The sequence below is a fragment of the Selaginella moellendorffii genome, unplaced genomic scaffold (assembly GCF_000143415.4).
Source record: "Selaginella moellendorffii unplaced genomic scaffold, v1.0 SELMOscaffold_159, whole genome shotgun sequence".
NCBI lineage: Eukaryota > Viridiplantae > Streptophyta > Lycopodiopsida > Selaginellales > Selaginellaceae > Selaginella > Selaginella moellendorffii.
Window position 1 is genome coordinate 107,569 of NW_003314420.1, and position 14,882 is coordinate 122,450.

The following is a 14,882-nucleotide window of genomic DNA, read 5'->3' on the forward strand; positions in this document are numbered from 1 at the left end:
GTGCACAACTCGTTTCTAACAATATGTCACAATCTCAACTGTCAACCGTCCATGTTGCACACCACTGGATTGGAAAAGAGAATATCTATCCCCCGATGCCAATAGAAGCAGGAAGATCTTTTAGAAGTTAAAGAAGTACCTCTTTCCATAGGAAGACACACTTACCTTAAGCTTTTATGTTCGAGATGGATAAAATGAGAAATAGGGAGTCAGCCTCTTCCCACTTTGTGCCAGTGCAACAAGTTAATTTATTTTTATCTTTTTTTTACTTGAATTTGTCCTAAACATTTGCCAGAGTAAATCCTGGTACTTTGATCTATTGCTAATGGTGGGCATTTCTGTTTTGCTATGGCTAACCTCTTAAAGAGATCAAGAGAAAGATATTGCATTACATATTTAAATAAAACAAAAGACAAAGAAGCAAGAACTGTTTTAAACGAAACCGTGAAAGAGAATGTCTGACTAATATAATTTTATCTTTTTGCAAGGTCGCACATTAGCTTGAGGTGTCTGACTTTCTGATGTTGCATACTCTCGAAAGTACCATAGTCTTCAATCAAGGTGTCCATGATACCTGTTACATATAAAGAAGAAAAAACTAAAATTAAGCTAACAGCTAGCTACCTGAGCAGACATCAAACATTCCAAAATCCATGTATTCCGTATAGTGATGGATATACACCCGTTTTCTAAACAACATGTTGAACGAGTGTTTCATAGCTAACAGCCGATTCCTGAAAGATCTTGACACTAAGTATATAGATTCTGGTTGTAGATACCTGATACAAGTGTTATTTGCAAGGCATACAAGGGACAGGGGTATTCCAGAAGCGGGCTGACGACAAACACCAACTTTAAAACCGCCAGTATTCCAGTGAATCTGTGAAATAGGAGTAAAAAGTTAGTACACAAAATTCAAACATACGAAACCATGTTTAGACGTTGGCTTGATCGGACAATATTCTCGTTTACATCCGAAATGCTACACGGTGTCCCTCTTAACAGAAATGCGCAATTAAAATATACAGATTCCAAAGGGTTAGATTTTATAAGATAATTGTCTTTTGAGAGAGCATCACTGAAAAGCTGAACAATGACAGACAGGATCAGTCATCATATACAATCCGAATTACAAAGACCTGATTAACGAGCTTTGTGTGCTGGTTGGGATGCCAGGGTAATTTCCCTAAATAATTAAATTTAGCACGAAATTCGAAGAGCGTTGGCTTACCTTTAGTGTGTAAAAAGTGCCATGCTTGATATGAGGTAATGTAAACGCGGATAGGGTATTAGATTTGTAGTAATTTCGTTCAAATCGACTGTCAAATACGAATTATACAAAATTGCAAAGAAATGCCAGGCATATTGCACCGTTAAGCTGGCCCTCAAAACGCATAGAACTGGTTAGATTCAAAAGCAGTGAAGAGACTAAAGCATTCATCGCGTCGAAAGGCGCCTTATTCCTTTTTTCTTCAGATGATTGACATTTATGTTGGCTTTTTTTTCTGTTAAAGTCACAGTTACAATGAATTATTTTGAGCATGAAATCTGGAACCTAAGTATGTCTATAAGAGCCTGGTTTTCAATTGGAAAAACACAATCCGCATGTTGAGTGAGGGATCCAATAGATAGAACACTAAAATAGGATGCGAAGTTTAGCATTTAATGAGCCTTTAAAGGTACCTGTTATAAGGCGATGTAATAACGTCGTCATCTGTGGATGGGAAAAGAGATGCAGAAAATCTAAAAACTTTCGGATAAGCATCCTATGTGGCATTCGTTAATACTTGTAAAAGATGTTATCGATGCACTTACATGCAAAAGTTCCAGAATGTAGCTTCCAAGACCAGAACCAGTTCCTCCTCCAAGTGAATGCAAGAGAAAAAAACCCTGCAATGAACTGCAAATCTCTGCCTGGGGAAAACGTTGTTTGAGGTTCATATTTCTTTTGTACCTCACGGCGTACTTTTTCGATAATAGTATCTGAGTACTTTGGACCATAAAAGTTATGTCCATGAGCCCTTCACGGCAGCAAACAATGATTGTGGTTACGAATTCTCATTGATAATTATACCAGTTGTTTCCGGAGCCAGAGATATCTGTGATAAGCTGTGTTGAATTGAACAACTCGGATAAATTGCCCTAAAGAATATTTAAAATTTGAGAAGAAAAATTTGTATGCAGACCCTTAAAAGCTGATTCACAACTCCTTCTTCCATATCCACTAAGACTGCCCTGGCCTACAAAAACAGATGTAAGGAAAGGAGAGACTATGGAGTATAACTTTTAAGGTAAATATCGGATGAGTCCCATCCCCAACTGGAAGGTTGATAGGAGGATCAAAGCGAGCATCTACATTGTGGAAGTAGCTGAAGCACAAGGAGTTTGTTACATATAATGATAATCACAATACCTGCTTAAAGAATCGTCAAACCACCCATTTGAATTACAGGCAGCGTGCTCCTTGAGTGCCATTTCCCAAAATTTGTATCCAAGCTGTGCTAAAAATACTCCACATTAAACGAAAGAGGATTGGGTAGAAGAACCTGATTGCCGCATTGTCCACATTGGATGGTGATAACCTCTCTTGGCATTATCTTTTACCCTAATTAGGTGGACCAATGGGATATGTGGAATTTGCATGTCAAACTGCCACATCAGAATGAAAAGGGCAAAAGGGGCAAGAGGCTCTGCGTCGTTTAGAATTTGAAACTTCAAATTATCTTTAAACGGAATACAAAGCCTTTAGATCTAAATAAATGTTTGTAGGAAATCAATAGAGCGACCAGAGTTTGCTCAGTGCAGCGTTATTGAATCTTTCCCATTTTAGAGTGCATTGAGAAAGAAAAATAGGCTTCTATGTTGAAAGCTGTTGGACTACCATCTTTGTAGCTGCCCTATTATTGTCCTTATACTATATGTCTTTAACAGTTCCATTCAAGGTCGTCTCGCTGGCAAGGTAGGAGAAGATTTATAGGTGCCATTTATTATTTAATCGGTCCACAATCTATATCCATCAGACGAGTGATAAAAGCCATGTCCATATCAAGAAGGAGAACAAGATGGATACCTTAACTCATTAAACAGTTCCAAAGACACAACATGACATTCTCTATTGCTTGAGTGTTGATAGAAAATACATGTCGTTTGGTTTGCTCATTTATTGTTCAAAGATTGATCCTTCTTGAATTTTGTCCATTTTTTAACTGAATTTCCCGAACCGAGAACATATTTCATCTTTTCGGTTCAAGGAAAAGGCGTGCTCATTCTTTTAGCAAAAAATATACAAATTATTACAAAAATAAATAAAATAAAATAAAATAAAATAAAATAAAATAAAAATCTTATGTCAAGTGTTGTCTGGCAATTGAGCAGCCAATTCTAGACTATCTGCACCATTCTAGACAATGTAGACCTAATTCCTGGAACAAGGATGGTGCAAGCTGGATTTTGCAGCTACTTCTCCCAGGGCTTTGTATCACAGCCGGTAGAGAATAACCCACTGGTTGTCATAGCAGAGATCATGGTGGAGAAGAGTTGATAATGGAAGAAGGCTATAAAGTTGAGTTGACGTTCCAGGGCTCACGGCTGTTACAATCGTTTGGCTTGATTTCGTCGGAGCATGGGCCTCAATATTGCAGGGGAAAGAGACGTCTTTCGTTAAGGTGGAGATTATTCTCGCGTTCAATTAACAACAGAACGCTCTTCAAGTAAGTAGCCGTGTATTTTATTGCAGAAGTAAAACGATGAATTTTCCTTCATGAAAGCTCTCGAATTTCTTTTTGAAGAGCTAGATTATATCATGCAGTCCTTTTCACCTTTTCATTGTATTCATTTCTACTCAATGGTGTAAGCACTTTCTCATATTTCTGCAGTAATAGTCATGGAGTTAATACTAATATGCATTGCTCAAGAAGATTATAACCAGGTGATGCTTGGAAGAGCTATCAGCAGTGAACGATATTTGCTAATTCGTGAAGGATGTCCCTGCTTTAAACTCCTCTTGAGTAAGCACACCATTCCCTACAAAAGTCAGCATTTTTAAGCTTTGAAAGCTCTGGAAGTGGTTGTGGCTCTGGTTGGATTACTCTTTTTTTTTTGTTCTTGCTCTAATACCATTATCACTATGCATAGATGGATGTCATCTACTATAATTCTAAAAACTATGCTCAGAGACGTCCAAAGAATATTCCACTAAAGTTGGTAATGAGAAAATACATTGCTCTAGGTCTTTGCTTTATCATATCTTGACCACAACTCAATCCCAAAATTATCTACTAAAAAGATCAGATCAGCAAATATCTTGTTAGATAAGGATCTCAGCTGTGAGCTCAGCAAGCTTTCCAAGCAGAAAGACAAGGAGTCAAAGTAAGTTTTCTAATGCTATTGTTTCCTCTTATTCTTTCAAGAAGGTATGGTACATAAGGACAAAGCTGCGGAAGTCCAAGAAGCTGATCGTGTGAGGCTTGCAAAGATGGTTGGAGAATTGAAGCTGAACTTGCAGAGCATCCAGTTGCTAAAAAATCTAGTTTGATTTGAAAAACAATCGCCAGGGCATCAAGGTTCTAGAAAGGCTGGAAACTATTTGAAACTAACAATTTGAAACTAATTTGGAACTGGATACAAAGTTTTGACAAATGTGTTTTTTCCAGGGCAAATCTTCTTGCAATATCAAATTTCAAGCAAGAGTTTTTGGCTATCTAGCATCCAATGACTACAGAACCTGGTTTCATAAGGTCAGCAATTCTTGCTGCCTTGAACTTTGTTCAAGTTTTCAGCAATGGCTTAAGAAGAAATTTACTTCCAAAGCTTTGAGTTTCTGGATTCACACCATGTATAGATTGCCTAGTATGAAGCATAAGCCAAAAAGTTTTTAGGCTTAATGCATGCAACCTCCGGAGCTCTACCTGGAAGACGGAACTAGAATTCAATGTTTTTTAGAATGATTTTTCATATAGAGGTCTGAATCAGCTCACACTCCCTGCTGGAATTCTGGCTCAGGCTCGGTGCACTAATAGCCAGGTCCCTGGAAATAGCTTCTGCATTGGGAGCTAGTTCATGAGAGATCCGTCACTTTCTGGGCCAAATGACAAAGAGCAAGCTCGCGATGTGCCTATGAATAGGATACAACTCGTTATAAATTTTCGAAAATTCAAGCATGAAGAGCACCACGGGATTCTTTGAAGCGTAAATGGAAGCAGCAGGACATGGAAATGGTTTAAAAAGAAGACAGGCTAAGAGGAGGACCAAGAGGACGACAACCAACTACCATTGTATAGCTAGAAAAGAAATATGAAAAGAATGGGTGGAGTTATTTTTTTCCTGGTGCTGGAAGATCTTGATCCCACTTTGGGTAAAGGCTTCTACTTTTATAAGCAGGTAAATCTGGAATTATGAATGCTTCTTTTCTGAGCACCTCCAGCCAAGAGCAAGAAGTAGAAGAAGATGGTGCTGCGACCTCCGGTTATTATCTTCCAGTGATTTTCGAGGAGCCGCACCAAAAACTCTGGAAGAGGTTAGCAGTAGAACTTCTCATTGATCAATAGGAGGCAACTCGATATGCCTGAGCTATAAACCATGGAGGCACCTCTTCTCATAGCCCAGAAAAAATTCCAGAGAAGTGGAGAACCAATTTGGGACGACAACCAGCTCCAGCATCCGAGTCCTCTCCTCTGGTTCCTTAGACGATGAGCTGCTCAAGGTCTTCTGCTCATTCTCGTCAGGTAATGGTTTTCTGTGCAGGTGTGCTACAAAATTGAAGACTCACCTGTTCCACCAACACCATTTCCCATGGTCGAGGAAACAGGATTGCAGACAATGCACCACTTTCTGCAAAACCTGATGTAGAAGAGGTTGCTGTGGACAGTGAGGGTGTGAAGATTGTCAATATTTCTGTGGAGTCTAAGTCAAGTTACTATACAATGTAGCACTGACTTTGTGATGTCTTCAAAGAGCGTAACAACTGGGTACAACTTCTGGATTGGAGGTAAATCACGTATTTGTTTCATCAATCACGTATGTTATTAATCAAGTGGCACATCAGGGTGCTGGAAAGACCTCTATATTATGCGCTGATGGGCCAGGGTGGCGACATTAGCATGAACACTGATACCAACGATTTTTTTCCAGACATGGAATGGCATGAAAGTGTTTATTGTGGTGTTGGATACATAGATGTGGCAGGTGTTAACTTGCAGGTAAAATTTTCTTCCTTACTCGGCTTTGATTGGTTTACTGATTGGTTCCATGTAGGACCTGTCATACAAAGAAGAGCAGCTGAAGAATGATTTGTTGAGAGCAGATCCGTATGAAAGCCTTGACTTGGTAGTTCTTGTGCACAATCTGGCTCACAAGATTCCCAGGCTGCAACAACAGGCTGCCGATCACTCTCGACCAGCTCTTGGCACCCTCCTGGACGAGATCACTACTGCTTTTTTGTTTTCACCACAATGGCTTTTTTGGACATGATCCGGAGAAGGAGAAGCGATCGTTTGTATAACCTGGAAAATGTTAGAGGTTAGAGTGAAATGTAACTTTGTTTTCTCAGCTAGCTTGGGTGGAGTATGGCGATGATATATGGTGATTGATGAATCGGCGATCAGAAATATACTATGAAGAGCTATCCAAGGTTCACAGTTTGTCATGAAACGGAATGAGAACACCATGCTTGTTTTGCAGATGCTGGCCCACGAGAATGGGTGGCAGCTGGGAGTTCGTTGTGCTGTACAATGGATCGGATTAGCTTGTTGGATGCACTCATCAGAATGAGTACTTCCAAGTGAGTGAGGCCCTTAGACACATCGTGCATGGTTTTAATACAACCGTTGTTGAGCTCAGGCAGTTGGCACAGAAGAGGATGGAATGGACACCACCACGGATTGGGAGCTTCCTTTGTCCCGGAGACCAGAGTGGCCATGAGCTGGATCCTTTGTCCCAGAGACCAGAGTGGCTGCGAGCTGGAACAGTTAAGGCTATTGTGGTGGTAACACATCACAGCTGAGCAGCACCCCTCTCTGTTCGATCACTGGTCCACAAAGATCTTATCGATATCGATATCAAGGAGCCACTGAAGAAGAACCTGAGTAATTTCAGCCAAAGAGATTGAGTGAGCTCTCCAGTTGCCAATGACCCGACTACCATTGCTCTGGCAGCCTCTGCTCAGGTTGTCCACTGGTGAATTCCAAATATCTTCACACCCAGCTCAACGATCTCCAAACCAAGCGACGGGAACTTTAATGAACAGGAAAGCATCAACTCACTACTTAGTGTGTGGGCAATGCTTGAACGAACAAGAGAGCGAACCCTAGGCCAACCTCCCAACCCTTAAAGCATTACGGCCTTAAATCCTACAGGCCATAGAATATTCTCAGAATATTCCTGTGGTTCCTTTCATTCTCCCCTCCCTCATGACCCAGCCACATACGGCAGCCTTGGGAAGCTAAACAAGCCTTAAATGAAAGGAGTCCAAGGCAATATGGCCATGGAGAAAAGATGTGCAAATGGCAACACCGACATCACGATAAATGGCCACGAAAGAAAGAAAGCAATACGACTTTCTCGCATGACAATATGGTCATGGAAACAATAGAATGAGAATAGAACAAACGGCTCAAATCTATAGCAATACGGCTATAGAACTCAATTCTCCCTTTTTTTAGGAATGTCATCCAAGTCATAACCAAAACACGGAAACACTCTCTTCACATCATCCTTAGTTTCCGATGTAGCTTCGTCCATGGAATAACCATTCCACTGAACTAACAACTCCCTAGTTGTCTTCCGGCATGTTTTCACCAATCTTTGAGCAAGAATACTGGCTAGACTAGCCTTCTCTACATCAATCTCTAGGACCTGAATGATGGACTGATCCATGACATCACTAGAGTGCAAACATGCTTTAAACTTGCTCATATGGAACATTAGATGAATCTTCAAACTAGCTAGCAAGTCCAAAGTGTATGCAAGATCCCCCACATGCTGTAAAATTGTCCAAGGCCCACAATACCGTGGAGACAACTTAGCACTACCACTTCCTTTCAAAGACCATTGTGCATCCAACAGCTTAAGGAAAACCTTGTCACCAACTTTGTACTCTTGATGATGACAATGCTCATCAGCTAATCTTTTGTCTCGCTCTTGAGCTTGCCTCATATTCAACTTTGCCAACTCAATGTAAGCCACAAATTTTTCTTTTCCAATTTGCTAGCTTACCTCGTCTATCCGACCAACACTGCCTTGGCTTGTGCTAAGTTCCCTCGCCACTAGTAAAGCAAGGCTGGGTTCAAGTCCCGACCCCATACTAGGGCGTGGTGAGGTGAGGGGTATAGGGACACCTATATTCCGTTGTTATGGGCTCTTGGCCAGGGAGGCTAACTTAGGCACACCGCTAAGTGGGGGGATGCCCCTGGAGACATGGTCAACAAGTCGTAGGATAAAAAGAGATGTTCGATGTGGGCATCGAACTTCTTCTATGGGTGGTGGAGTTGTAAGGAACCAACTCCCCGAGGTGTCATAGGCTAAAGGATCCCCGAAAGCATGACCGAAATGACAAAGAGTTCATCGGATGGGACCAAGTCGAAGATCGAGTCCAAGACCGACTCTGAGACCAAGTTCGAGATAGAGTCCGGGATCGAGTCTGAGGTCGAATCGGAGACCGAGTTCGAGACCGAGTCTGAAGTCGGGTCCGAGATCGAGTCCGAGATCGAATTCTAGACTAAGTCCAAATACTAATATGGGTTAAGGGGTGAAAGCCCAAAGTGTGCTTCTCCCCGGGGGGGGGGGGGGGGGCGGGCTGTAGGGGGTTCCAAAAGTATAGTAGGGATAGTGAGGTCCAGGTTCAGTCTTGAAGGAACTCTCTAGTGGTGCTTCCAAACTGACTTGAGGTTGAGACTGGGGCTGAGGGGCCTTGGGTGGGAGTGAGCATGGGCTTGGGTGGTGCCGAAGGGGCCACCTAGGGAAGTGCTCAAGAGCAGCTCCCACTCCCGAAAGGGAAACCAAATGCGGTGCTCTCAGCTCATGTGGAGTGGTGCCCCACTTGAGTACCTTGTGGCTCATTAGTCCTCGCCCTTTCTAGGGGAAGGCCCAGGAAACCGACTGCGGTGCTCCCGGCTCATGTGGAGTGATGCCCCACTTGGGGGTTGAGACTCGAACCCAACCTCCGTAGAATACGTCTACGGATTCGACATCCCTGCGGGGAGTCGGGCATAGTGCCCTATGCCTGGTCGACCTAGCCAACCCATGCTAATTAGCTTACCTTCGGCATGCCTTCGGGTCCCAACATATGCCATTGCTCAACTTCACAAATTGATATTTTAATTGAACTTTGCATAAGTACATAGAGTTCTGCCTTGTAGAAATTCCTCCACTAGATCTCGCGCGTTTGCTAGGTTCTCCTCCGGTTCCCATGTTACTTCGTAGTGTGGAAATCCTTTCCACTTCACATGGAATTCTCTCACCTTGCGTCCTTGTCGCTTACTCTTGCACGCATTGAGGATGGCCTCGACTTCGTATTCCTCTTCCCCTTGGATAACCTCAGGTAAAGGTCTTACTTGGTCCTTGCAAAGCGGATCCTCAAAGTACGGCTTGAGTAAGTTCACGTGGAATACTGGGTGCCTCTTCCCCATCTCTCGAGGAAGTCGGAGACGGTAAGCCACTTTACCGATTCGTGCCTCAATCTCGTAAGGTCCCGCGAACCTGCTTAAGGAACTCAAGATCAATTCATTTGTAGAAATACATGCATTTTTACCTTTGGGTCAGCTTCCGGCTGATCCCATTTGGTAGCCTAAGGTTCTTGGTGTTCAGCCACACCTTCTCCCCAGCTTGGAACTTTACATCCCAACGCTTCTGGTTTGCGTACTTGGTTTGCCTTTGTTGAGCTCGTTCCAAGGAATCCCTCACTAAATTCTAGATGTTGAGTCTTTCCACTGTGAATGCCTCCACTATGGGTAACTCTCCATGATACTCGGCCACGCCGAGTTCCACAGGACCTTCAATAGCTTGTCCATTGATGACTTCCCATAGACTCACCCCGATACTTGAATGTGGTGAGTTGTTATAACACATTTCCGCAAGTCCCAAATGACTTACCCAATCGGTCTAGTCTCCCGAGACATAGCATCGCAAATAATCCTCTAGCTGCCTATTCACCCTTTCCGTTTGTCCATCTGTCAAGAAGTGTTAGTGCCATCAAACTTGACTTAATACCCAATACCTATCTGTGGGTGATAGGCTGTGCTGGATTTCAACTTAGTGCGATACTGTTCCAGGAGAGTTCTCCAGAACTTACTAGTGAAGATCTTATCTCGATCTGAGATAATCTCTTCTGGCCTTCCCTGCACTCAAACCACTTGTTCGAAGAATAGCTTCGCCACACCTTCTGCATCCACTTCCGTTGTGGTGGGTATGAAATGTGCCATTTTCAAAAATCGGTCCACCACCACGAATATCGTATCAAGCCCCTCGCTTGGGGGGAGTCCCGTGATGAAGTCCATCGTAAGACATTTCCACGGACGATCTGGAATTGGGATGCTTTGCAACAAGCCCCCACTAGCCTTAGTCACGGCTTTGACCTGCTGACATGTTGGACATGTCTTTACATAGTCTTGGACGTCCTTAGCCATATCTGGCCAGTGATACTTCCTCTTGAGTAAGCCCATCATCTTGGGCACTTCGTCGTGTCTCGCAAGAAGTCCGTCATGACACTCTTCTAAGGCTACCTTCCTTAGTTCCCCTTCTGGAACATACACCCTCGTTTGTTTGTAATAGATGAGTCCGTTGCATTCCGCATAGCCCGTTTTCTCTTCTGTTGGCAGCTCACCTCTCTGGTGAGCTTCCCATGCCTCTAGATTCCTTAGCAACACTTCTTGTGCTAAACCATCATTCTCATATGCTGTCCGCACATCGTCCCAAAAGGTTGCTGTCGCACTGAATATCGCCAACTTCAAGCTCGCTTTTCGACTTAGCGCATTGCATCTGCCACGATGTTGCTCTTCCCAGGCTTGTACAGGATTTTGCAATCAAACTCGGCCAAGGCATTGGCCCATCGACCTTGTTTCCCTCTTAAGTCGGGCTGTGACAAGAAGTGTTTCGTTGCCACATTGTCCGTGTAAACCTTGAAGTGTCTCCCAAGGTAGTGTCGCCACTCCTTGAGCACCTTGACCACCGCAAATAGTTCCTTCTCGTGGGCACGCCACTTCCTTTGAGCCTTGTCCAACTTCTTTGAGAAGAATGCTACTGGATGGTTGTCTTGCTTCAAAACTGCACCCAATGCAAAGTCCGAAGCATCCGTTTCTACCTCAAAGTCCTTACCAAAGTCTGGTAATGCCAACACGGGAGCCTTCCTCAACTTCCCTTTGAGGTGGATGAATGCCACCTCGCATTCTGCTGTCCATACCATCTTCCCTTTTCCTATTTGGTCTATTAAGGGCAGGGCTACTCTTGAATAGTGTTTGATAAAATTTCAGTAGTAGTTGCATAGCCCCAAGAATGCCCTCAACTCATGTACATTCGATGTTCACTCCCATTCCTGGATCGCTTGGACCTTCTCTGGGTCCACCTTGAGCCTGTCCTGGCCCACCACATGCCCGAGAAACTTTAACTCTTGTTGAGCAAAGTCACATTTGCTCTCTTTAGCATACAGTTTGTGTTCCCTTAGTTTCTCAAACACCTTCGCCAAGTGTTTTGCATGCTCCTCTAGTGTCTCACTATAGATCAGGATGTCGTCGATATAGACGACCACGAAGTGATCCAGATAGGGTACAAAGATGTGGTTCATCAGCGCCGAGAACGTTGCTGGCGCATTATATAGCCCGAAGGGCATTACCAGAAACTCAAACCTCCCATACCTCGCTCGAGATGTTGTCTTCTCAACATCTTCCTTGGCTACCCTGATCTGGTAGTATCCTGACCTTAGGTCAATCCTCGAGAAGTATTTTGCCTTTCCCAACCTATCGAACAGGTCCTCAATGCTTGGCAAAGGGTACTTGTTCTTCTTTGTATACTTGTTGAGCAACCGGTAGTCTATGCACATGCGCATAGATCCATCTTTCTTTTTCACAAATAACACCAGTGCCCCATATGGTGACTTGCTCAAGCTAACATACCCTTTGTCCACCAACTCCTCTAGTTGGCACTTGAGCTCCTTGAGTTCTTTTTCGTTCAAACGATAGGGGGGACGAACCACCACCCTCAGCACCCTTGACCTGCTCAATCTTATGTTCTATCAGTCGTGCGGGGGGCAACCCTGCTGGTAGCTCCTCCGGCATTGTATCCTGGAATTGGTCCAACACCCACTGGATCACTAAGGGTACTTCTTCCGTTCCTGTCTTTTTGTCACTCTTTACCGAGAGTAAGCACAAAAAGGCTACTTTAGTTCCTTTAGTGAGTTGTCCTCTCGTAGACACCAGGTTTAAGCAAGAATCTTTGGCCTTGCTTTGCCGTACCTTTAGATCCTGGGTCTCCACCCTTGATCTTCTTCCTTGGGCATTTGCCAGTACCACAAGGTTCCTATGTTGTCCATGTAGGGCTACCATGAACCGATTGAACCAATCCATTCTGAAGATCACGTCAAATCCCGCCATGTCCAACACTGTGAAATCCATGTCTACTTTCCATGTCCCTACTTCGACTCTCGCTTGTCGAAGTACCTCATCGGTGCTTTGCCTACCTTGAACAAACTCTATAGTCCCTTGTTCACCTAGCTGCTGCACCGTTAGTCCAGTTTGCCGGACTATGTCTGCAGCCACAAAATTATCCGAAGCACCCGTGTCAATAAGGATCTTAACAAAGCTACCTCTGAGTTTCCCTTGGAGGGCTAGTAGATGTCGCGAACGACTCTCTATCATGTTGCTCGTGTAATGAGTAACTTTAAGTTAGGGACTGGATCACATACCTCAGTTTGGACTTCACCCGACTTGATGGCCATATTGGCTATGGCCTTCTTCAGGTAGGGACATTCCCTCGAAAAGTGTCCCTCTTCACCACAGTTGTAGCATATATTGTTTCCCACATTGCTATATGACTTGACCTTGTTATCTGTGGGTTTGTCTCTTTTCACTTGACTCCCCCACGTACTTGCTCGCTGGCTACCGGATTTACCTTTCCGAAACCCCGAGGACTCATTCTTACAGAAACTCTTCTTGAATTTCCTCCTGCTATATGTTCCGTTTGGTTTGGCCCCTTTGCCAAACGTGGATCCCGACCCCGTCGTGTTCCCCTTTTGCAGGTTCTCGTTAAAATGCACCTTGATGGCCGCATCCAATGCTTCCTTATAGTTGGTCGGGTTCCACCGCATCACCTCACCGTGAGCCCAGGTTTGCAAACCTGATATGAAGGCATGGAACGCATCCATATCCCCCATGTCCGTGACAAGTATCCTTTTTGCCATAAACCCATTCACATACTCTTGAATGGTTTCGGTCTGCTTCAGCCTACTCAGCTCGTCCCTTAGATGCAGGGTAGCATTCGGAGGAATGTAAGTCGCATGGATCCTCGCCTTCATCATTTCCCAAGTGGCCACTAGTCCTTCGTTGGCCTCTGTCGTTCTCCACCAAGACTTGGCATTATCTACCAAGTATGGTTTTGCACATGGGACCTTCTCCGAGCTCGGTAACCACAACGCTCGAAAGTAGTCCTCCATATTGTAAAACCAATCCTCCACCACCTTATAGGCGTTCACTCCCTTGAAGACCGGTGGGGGCTTAGGTTTGTACTTAGGAATTGCCTGAGGGATTGATTCCACTTCGGTCTGTTCAACCTTGTCTGGTTTTGCCACAGTCCCTAACGAAGGGTTCGCACCTTCTGCACTACCAGCATCCGCAGTCTTTTGCTTTTTCTTCTACTTCTCGTCACGCTTTAGCTTGCGTACAAGAGTCTCCAACAGGGCATTGGTCTGTGCCAATTGTCCTTATAGAACATCCAATCGAGCCTTGAATGACCGAACCTCACCACCGGACTCCTGTTTGGAAGTTTCCTCACTAGAGTCATCCTCATTCAAGGATTCCTCATCCATAGCTTCTTGTTCGACTGGAGGCTCCAGCTCTAGCGGGGGTTCTATCTCTGCCTGGGTTCGCTTACGTCCTGCCCTTGCCATCTCTCAGCAATCCACCTCTATCCTTCGCTAGAACTGAGGAAGAGGCTCCGATACCAAATTGTAAACCACATATTTTTCCTTTCCAATTTGCCAACTTACCTCGTCTATCCAACCAACACTGCCTTGGCTTGTGCTAAGTTCCCTCGCCAAGGTTCCCACCTATTGTACCAGCTCCTACTTGGTCCTACTTAGTTTCAACTACTCACTGCACGAGCAACGGAGCATTAGCCATCCATCCATGGATTCCCAAATCTCTCCCAATCCCCCTCCCCGGGTTACACTAGACTTAAGGTTCGGCTACACTCCCTGCAAGCACAAGCAGCCAAGCACACCAAGCCTCTAGGTTCCTAACACCCCTTGGTACAACAAGACTTGATCATGGGACCCTCTAAATCCCAAGCCTTGGGTGCAACACCTACTTTGGGACATCAAGGTGAAACACCATGGCCTAACGGCCCAATATGGGTACCTCTACCCCCCCTCCCCCCCACTTCCATCCCGAAGGGAAGGCCCAAGCCCCTAGAAAGGGCGAGGACTAATGAGCCACAAGGTACTCAAGTGGGGCACCACTCCATATGAGCCAAGAGCACTGCAGTTGGTTTCCCTTTCAGGAGTGGGAGCTGCTCTTGAGCACTTCCCTAGGTGGCCCCTTCGGCACCACCCAAGCCCATGCTCACTCCCACCCAAGGCCCCTCGGCCCAAGTCCCAACCTCAAGTCAGTTTGGAAGCACCACTTGAGAGTTCCTTCAAGACTGGACGGGATATGTAGATACCAAGATTAGCACTGAGCGCA

At 44.5% G+C, this 14,882-nt stretch overlaps 1 pseudogene; it reads right to left on the reverse strand.

The window, feature by feature from the left end:
* The window catches only part of LOC9663326, a 23,517-nt pseudogene extending 20,923 nt beyond the window's left edge, over positions 1–2,594 (reverse strand).
* Positions 2,595–14,882: the final 12,288 nt, after the last annotated feature.